At 43.8% G+C, this 9,073-nt stretch overlaps 1 non-coding gene across 1 annotated transcript; it reads left to right on the top strand.

The window, feature by feature from the left end:
- Positions 1–104, top strand: LOC130859790 (U6 spliceosomal RNA). Its single transcript, XR_009055331.1, has one exon. It is a non-coding gene; the product is annotated as a U6 spliceosomal RNA (small nuclear RNA).
- The last annotated feature ends 8,969 nt before the right edge of the window (positions 105–9,073 follow it).

Below are 9,073 nucleotides of genomic sequence, written 5' to 3'. Positions count from 1 at the left end.
GTGCTCCCTTCGGCAGCACATATACTAAAATTGGAACGATACAGAGATTAGCATGGCCCCTGCGCAAGGATGACACACAAATTCGTGAAGCGTTCCATATTTTTTGATCTTAGAGCAGAGGAATGCAATGGCAGCAGAAAGTAATAAAAAATAATTTTCATCAATTTTTAAAAAAAATAAAAAAAATAAAACAGAAGGACTTCCCTGGTGGTGCAGTGGTTAAGAATCCGCCTGTCGATGCAGAAGACATGGGTTCGAGCCCTGGTCTGGGAAGATCCCACATGCTGTGGACCAGCTAAGCCTGTGTGCCACAACTACTGAGCCTGCACTCTAGAGCCCATGAGCCACAACTGCTGGGCCCACGTGCCACAACTACTGAAGCCCGTGTGCCTAGAGCCCGTGTTCCACAACAAGAGAAGACAGCGCAAGGAGAAGCCCACGCACCGCAAGGAAGAGTAGCCACCACTCTCTGCAACTAGAGAAAACCCATGAGCAGCAATGAAGACCCAATGCGGCCAATAAATAAATAAATTAACAAAATTTAAAAATAAAAATAAAATAAAACAAAATGTCTGCTGTAGACTGATGTGTCCCCTTAAAATTCATAAGTTGAATCCTACTCCTCAATGTGATGATGTTTGGAGGTGGGGGACTTTGGAAGGCAATCAGGTCATGAGGGGGAGCCCTCGTGAATGAGATTAGTGTGCTTATAAAGAGGCCCCAGGGAGCACACTTGCCCTTTCTGCCATGTGAGGGCACAGAGAACAGATGGCCATCTGTGAACCAGCAACAGGGCCCTAAGGAGGCTGAAGCTGCTGGAGCCTTGATATTGGACTTCCCAGCCTCCAGAAAGGTGAGGAGTATATTTCTGTTGTTTATAGGCCACCCAGTCCATGATATTCTGTTATAGCACCCTAAATGGATTAAGAAAACCTCACCATATGCACTCTGTGTAGTAAAGCTATAGATGCTCTAAGTGGAAGGACACGGGATGAATTAGAGCCGTCTCTCCTTGGGCTGGAGGGATGGCTAAAAGGAGTGGGACTGATACGGGAGCAGAAGTATTGGGACTAATGAATAGCTGATAACAATGTTTCATTTCTTTTATTAAAATATTTAAAAGCAAATATGAACAAATATAATTCTTAATAATTTGGGGGTGATAGATACTTGAGTGTCTGTACATTAGCCTCAGTAATTTTGTGGATTTTAAAATGTTTACAAATTAAACAGAAAAACAAATAATGGTAATGGTAGCTTGCTTCTGATTTTAATGGGAGCTCTTATGGCCCCCTCCAGCTACATGATTAATATGTATTTTTATCATGTTAAGCTGATATATAAGCCTTCCAATTTTAAGGGTTTAAAATATAGATAGACATTCAAATTTATTAAATGCATATTCAACCATGTGTATAAATATCATGTGGTTTTCATCCTTGATATATTACTATGGTGAATTTATTAAGAGTTTTCTTAATTTTGTAGAATTCTTGAATCCCTGGAGTGGACCACATTAGGCCATGGTATATTTTAGCAATTTCTTTTTATTTATTTATTTATTTATTTATTTATTTATTTATTATCTGAGTTGCGTCTTCATTGCTGGGTGTGGGCTCAATAGTTGCAGCTCGAGGGCTCTAAAGCACAGGCTCAGTAGTTGTGGCACACGGGCTTAGTTGCTCTGTGGCATGTGGGATCTTCCCGGGCCAGAGATTGAACCCATGTCCCCTGCATTGGCAGGTTGGTTCTCAACCACTGTACTATCAGGGAAGCCCAGGCCATGGTATATTTTAAATGAATACTCCAATTTGTCCATCTCTTATTTTTGAATCAATATCTATAGGTAATTTCTAGTTTTTTTTTTAATGCTACCTTTGTCAGGTACATCCAAGTTATCCTGTCTTTGTAACGTGAAGAGGGAGACTTTCCATTCTATGTTCACTGCAGCAGTTTATTCGTTACTTTTAAAGATTTGGGAAAATTCAGCAGTTGAAATGTGTGAACCTGGTGCTTTCCAATGAGTGTCCCTGAAAAGTTTTCCATTTTACCAAATGTTTTTGCTCTGCAAGATTTTCTATCTTTTGACTTAATTATCTAAATATTCCTTGGGAATAATTCATTCCATGGTAATTTCAAAATTAGTATAGAATCAGGCAAAGTATTGTGCTCCCAATCTTTTATTTTTCTGTGGTTATTTCCACATTCTCATTCCCAGTTTTGCATACCTGTGCCCTTTTCAGCTTTTTCTTAATTTGAATTTGTAATGATTTACCTATATAAATTTTCTTTTAAAAAAATTTGTATTGATCCAAAGAAGGTGGCCAAAAGGCACATGAAAAGATGCTCAACATTGCTAATTATTAGAGAAATGCAAATCAAAGCCACAATGAGGTATCACCTCACACCAGTCAGAATGGCCATCATCAAAAAGCAAATAATATGGCCTCCCTGGTGGCCCAGTGGTTAAGAATCTGCCTGCCAATGCAGGGGACACAGGTTCGATCCCTGGTCTGGGAAGATCCCACATGCTGTGGAGCAACTAGACCTGTGCACCACAACTACTGAGCATGCGCTCTAGAGCCCGAGAGCCACAACTAATGAGCCCTTGCTCCGCAACTGCTGAAGCCTGTGCGCCTGCAGCCCGTGCTCTGCAACAAGAGAAGCCATGGCAATGAGAAGCCAGAGCACCACAACAAAGAGTAGCCCCCACTTGCTGTAAATAGAGAAAGCCCTCGAGCAGCAACGAAGACCCAATACAGCCAAAAAAAAAAAAAAGTAAATAATAAATGTAAATAATAAATGCTGGAGACGGTGTGGAGAAAACAGAACCCATCTACCGTGTTGGTGGGAATGTAAATTGGGAAGTTCCCTAAAAAAACTAAGAAGAGAGCTACCATATTATCCTGCAATCCCACTTCTGTTAGGGAACCATTGACCGAAACCATCCACCTTGGCCAGGCATGATGATAACCATTTGCGTGAGTTGTCTCACAAAAGGAGGTCCTGATAGGGCGTCTCTGGTGGTGTAGTGGTTAAGAATCCACCTGACAAGGCAGGAGACATGGGTTCAAGCCCTGGTCCGGGAAGATCCCACATGCCGCGGAGCAACTAAGTCTGTGCGCCACAACTATTGAGCCCATGTGCTGCAACTACTAAAGCCCACACGCCTAGAGCCTGTGCTCCGCAATAAGGAGCCCGTGCACCACAACAAAGAGTAGCCCCCGCTCACCGCAACTAGAGAAAGCCCACATGCAGCAACAAAGACCCAACACAGCCAATAAATAAATAAATAAACAAAAAAATAATAAATGCAGAATCTAAAAGTTGAGAGTTACGGTTATTTGGCGTACATTCTGAGGACTTCAAGCCCAAGACACAGCATCCCAGATAATTCTGAGAGGCTGTTCTGAAGAGGCAAGGGAGGAGCCAGGATACATAGGAGTTTTTGCAACAAAGACCAGGTAGTTGGAACATCAAAAGATTACCGTTATATAAAGAAAAACAGATATCTTAAGGGATTTAGTGCTTTTGTACGTAAGGGAACATAAAAGAGTCTGGGCTCACTGAAATCATTCCTTTGATATGCACCTCAGCTATCTGGGGCCAGTACCCTGTGCTTCTTGTCCCGAGTCCCTTCGGGGTGCACTGTTAGGGTGCAGGGCGGGGGGGCTGCTGTAGGCTGACTGCTAGATGGGGGGGGGGGTCCTACTTCTATCCTGCGTTCCCTTAGGGCTCACCATGCTGGCCGCTGTAATGTGATGGCTTGTTGGCTGCAACATCCTTTCTTTACTGATACAGCAGGTAACATTTTTCATTCATACATTTATTTCTTCTGCTTCCCAGGGAGCCTATTTTGTTTTGTCCCAATGTCTTTAATGCCTAATTCATTTCTTTCCATGTTATATTGTTAAGGTAGTGGGATACTCCACTTTGCACTACCTAAAGTTCTTGCAACAATACACTTAAGAGGCTGTTTCCTCTTAGTTTCCGCCCACCACCATCACTCTCTGGGCTTCAGGCCAGCTCCACCTCAAGACCCCCAGGGGAGCAGGAGGGCTGACGCCAGGTCCCTGGTGCCCACGCGCGCAGCCCGCCCACCCGCGAAGAGGAGGCATTGGCAGCTCCCGTCAAGTCGCGCCGCGGAATCCTCTGGGAAATGTAGTTCTAGAGCGAGCAGCATATGGGAAATGTAGTTCTGCGCGGATACTGCCTGGGCCAGGCGGAGTCAGCATCTTGTCCAGGGATGAGGGGTCACGGGTAGGGCCGGGGCGGCGAGGCCGCGGTGGGGGCTGCATCCGCGTTTGCCGGGGTCCCGCTGCGGCCCCGCAGCACAGCCATGGGGCAGAGCGGGGAGGCCAGTGAGGGTCGGAACCGGGGGTCCTTAGGGTGAGCGGCTGCGGACTGCGGAGATTGGGCGATACGGGCCTTGGGGTCGCTGGCCGAGGGTCTGGAGCGTGGGAGCCGGAGCGCGCGGCGTGGGGGATGAGGAGGCGAGCCCCGGGGCCTGCGGGGGTGGTGATTGGGACGGGCTGGGATGGGGAAGAAGTGCTGAGTGATTGCGGACGTGTTAGGGCCGGTGTGTGGGTCCATGGGTCCGCAGACAGTGAGCGGACAGCTTTAGGGATAAATGATGAAGGGTGCGCAGCACTAGTGCGTGAAGGGTACCTGAGGCGATCTGAAGGTGGCAGTGATGCAGAGGTCAGAACCTGGACCTGCGGTGCCTTCAGGAGGTCGGTGATGGCGGCCTGAGTGGAGAGCAGAAGTTGGCTGGGTGCCTGATGGTGTCAGCAAAGGGCAACGAATTTGAAGTTTGGAGGGACCATGAAGTTTAACGTTGGTGGGGTGAATGATTGGGATTTTGTACGGTTTGGGGATAGCTGGGGTTTCTGAGAGTTCTGTGAATGGGGAGACTTTGGATTTCATAATTGGAGGAAGGATTTTTCTTATTAACTTATTACTGTGCCTTAAGCACGAGTACTTGGGGGGGCCTGTGGGGGTCAGTGATGGGGCGGGGAGTGCGGTGTGTGTAGATTATAGGTTCATGGAGGAAGTGATGTCAGTTTATGATCAGTGATTAGGATGACTGATTGAGGAGCCTTATCTGGCTGAGTGAGGAGTCTGGCTGTCAGTCATTAGAGTAAGTGATTGGGCAGCTGTGGGGGGATCGATTTGGTTTCCTTGGATGGAGGTCAGAGACTGATAGACCTTTAGGTGTATTTGGGGGGCTATGAGGATGACTAATTGGGGATAGAGCGGATTTGGCTAATTGGGGAGACAGTCTGTAGGGACAGTATAAGGTTGAAAGATTTTTTTTTTTTTTTTTTTTTGGCTGTGTTGGGTCTTCGTTGCTGCACTCAGGCTTTCTCTAGCTCTCTTTGTTGGTGCACAGAGCTTCTCAGTGTGGTGGCTTCTCTTGTTGCAGAGCTTGGGCTCTAGGCACGCAGGCTTTTGTAGTTGTGGCAGGTAGGCTTCAGTAGTTTATGGCTTGAGAGCTGTAGAGTGCAGGCTCAGTAGTTGTGGCATATGGGCTTAGTTGCTCCACGGCATGTGGGATCTTCCCAGACCAGGGCTCAAACCTGTATCCCCTGCGTTGACAGGTGGATTCTTAACCACTGCACCACCAGGGAAGTCCCAGGGTTAATGATTGTGAGAGTCAGTGATGGGAGTTGTTAGTATAATTGATAGGGTTGTGTGAGAGTTATGATGGGCCAAGGGGGCTGAGTGACTGGGAGTTGCAGGTCTTGTTGGCCGTGAGATTGGTGGAGTAAGTGATGAAAGAGCCTTTACCACTGGTTGATCAGGGGGTTGTGGGATTGATTGGGAGGTCTTTGAGGATAGTGATTGGATGGCCTGGGGATCAGCGATTGGACACTAGGGATGCCTGGTTATCAGGTGTTGGTTGGTCTGGGGGCTAGTTAGTGGACTATGGAGAAAGGGCTTGGGGGAGCCTGGGTGCGTGAATCATTGAAGGGCCTCTGCAGCTCCTGTTTAGGGAGACCTTCTGGGAGTTGATGACTGGGGGACCCGGAGAGGTAGGTAGGGGTATGGGGTGAAGATTTAGGTATCATTTTGGGGTTAGTGATTGAGACTGATTAGGTGACCTCTGATAGGATAAAACAGCAGGTCTATGAGTATATTTATTGGTCTGAAAAAAATATGTATATAAAAAAATGTTTTCACTGTATAGTATAAAAGCCAGTTCAGAAAGTTAGAAAGACGATAAGATCATGTGTTTGTTTCTACCACCTTCTGAGAAACTACTTACCTTGAAGTGGTGGGATTATGGGAAATTGTTTTTTTATCTAGTTTACATGTATTTTTTGATTTTTCTACAATCATATCATGTAATAATAAGAGCACTAACTGGCATTTATGAAGTGTTTGTGTGCCAGTCTCAGTTCTAAGCTTTTTACATGTATAAGCTAATTTAGAACTCAAGAACATTATGAGGTTAGAGTGAACTCTGTTGTATTTTGAGGAAAAACTGATGAATTATTCACTTAATGAACTGTTGGATTCAATTTCCTCTTTTATTCATGCCTTTAAAAGTGAAATTGAATTGTTCTCTTTTCGCATTTGCTATATGTTATACACACACACACACACACACACACACACACACACACACACACACACACACACACACTTTGTCTCTCTCCCTCACTTGCTTACTTTCAAAGAGAATGATGGACTAATGCCCAGTTTTCCAGGCCACCCACCCTTAAGAAGAAAAACATGTCCAGGTTCTTCAGACCTTCCAGGGTGCTGTGCTGTGGAAGCTTGTGTGAGACAAGGGTTCTGGAATTCAGTGGTGGCCTTTCAGAGACCATGCATACTTGCACTCACCCCCTCCCTCCACACACATGCAGTTCTGTGTTTGGACTGTGCTTCTTCTCTTGCTCTCACATATGGCAAGCCCAGGCCAAAGGGCCCTAATCCTCTCCAAGCACAGAAAGAAGGGAATGTGGGTCCCTTCAAGTTGATGAGTTGGTGGGGACTCCAGAGGCAAAGACAAGATTCTGATATACACATTCAAGCTCCAGAAACCCTCCTCTTAATCCTTCTGTTTTCCACTTCTTATCCTAAGTGTCCTTAATAGGCATTTTCATGTCCACAGCACCTTTAATTCTTACAAGCATCCCACGTGGTCTATGTTTCCACCACCATGTAAAACAAAACAAAACACACCAGGCTAAGAGAAGTGAAGTGCCTTGCTTAAAGTCACATGGCCAGCACGAGAAAAAGCTCAGGCTGAAGCTTATTTGTTTTATTCCATATCTCATGTTCTTTACCTGAAGCACATGTATTCCCCAGCACCTAATTAAATGTTTTGTGCCAAGGGGTCCTGAGATGTTTGTAGAGGAAGTGTTAAGTCTCACAGGTGATCATGGAATTCACAGGGGTTTTTGGAGTTTTTGCAGAGCACTTGGGTTAAACGCTGCTATTAATGCTGTGGGGTCCCTCTGCATACTCCAGTGCTTGTTAGCTCTGTTTAGAATCTATAGAAAACCCAGGCTGGGCTTTAATGAAAGTCAGTTTCCAGCAAGAGAGGGAGATTTAGATGCCAAAGAGGATGCCTCAATTAAAGAGAATTTAATTTGCTGCTGATTCAACAGATTCTAGTTTCCGTGAACTAACCATCCTTGGTGAAGAGTCCTGACCAGAGCCCTCTAACATGAACATTCTGACAGAGTCCAGAAGGTTCGCAGGATAGGGCAGAGCCTTGAGTTGCTGGCCCTTTTCCAAGAGTAGCAAAAAATGATCAAGTCCCAGGTGAGTAATTTATTTATTTATTGACTTCTTTTTTGTTCATCTTCGATCGTGCACAGTTCCTCAGGTTGGTGACTCAGACTGCAGGTGTTATCTTCTACTGGATCTGTTATGCTATTTGGCCAATGACCTTTTTTTTCCACTCAAATTTTAAGAATAACTCTAGTTGATTTCCTTTACTGGATCATTGTGATGGTTGAAGAAAAGGGACCTAGGCTTTTGTGCTGTTTGCATTAAGATATTTGTTTCAAAATCAAAATAATGATTTTTCTAGGGATGATAACCTACGTAGGATGTAAGATCCAGATCTTGTGTTTGACTTGAAATCATTTTTTTAAGTGTAGATTGTTGGAGCCAGCTCATACCAACTTGCAAGAGCTGATTGTTAAATACTGAGAAATTTTGCACACCAGTTATTAAACTTGCATAGCTTGAAATCAGCCATGGTGGGAATATTTACAACATTAACAATTTACAACATTACAATATTTACAATATTAGCAAATGCTACAAATTAGGGCTCTGCTTTTCAAGGAATTGATTTATCAACACCACTAATTGTAAGTCTGAATCACATTAAATATCTAATTATCCTCAAAAGTCATTCATGAATTTAACAACTTCACATATCAAATTCATTGATCTGGCTGGAGTCATATCTTATAATTAGATTACCAACATGATATGGTAATCATTAAACCAGTGAACTGAATATGTTCCCCAGTGCGTATCTTATATGAAAAGAGCCATGTTTATGTGGCTGGGGCATATCTAAAATTGACTGCCTGAGACCTGTCTAAAGCTATAAATTTTCTTCTCAATACTGTTCATTGTTTTATTCTGGATTTTTTTTTTTTTTTGGTTTCTGTTATGTTTTCATTATAGTTAAGGCCAAAATATTTTCACTGTAATTTCTTCCTTGACCCCTGTATTATGTAGAAATGCATTGCTGATTTCCAAGTATTTGAGGTGAGGGTTTTTCTAGATATCTTTTTGTTATTAAATTCTGATTTTATTCTGTTGTGGTCAAAGGACATCTGTGATATCAGTCCTTTGGGATTTGTTTTGTGGTCCAGAACATGGTGTATCTCAGGGAATAATCCATGAGCATCGAAAAGAATATGCTGTTGGGAGACTGTTCAATAGATGTCAGGTTAAATCAGTTGATCAGTTCACTTCTTCTATATCCTTACTGATTTTTTGTCTACTTGTTCAATCAATTATTGAAAGAAGCATGTGAAAACCTCCAGTTCTAATTATGCATTTGCCTGTTTCTTCTGTTACTTCTGTCATTTTTTTT

Source organism: Hippopotamus amphibius, chromosome 8 (genome assembly GCF_030028045.1).
Source record: "Hippopotamus amphibius kiboko isolate mHipAmp2 chromosome 8, mHipAmp2.hap2, whole genome shotgun sequence".
NCBI lineage: Eukaryota > Metazoa > Chordata > Mammalia > Artiodactyla > Hippopotamidae > Hippopotamus > Hippopotamus amphibius.
Note: the sequence above shows the minus strand (reverse complement) of the source record. Positions and strands in the feature narration are given on the sequence as shown.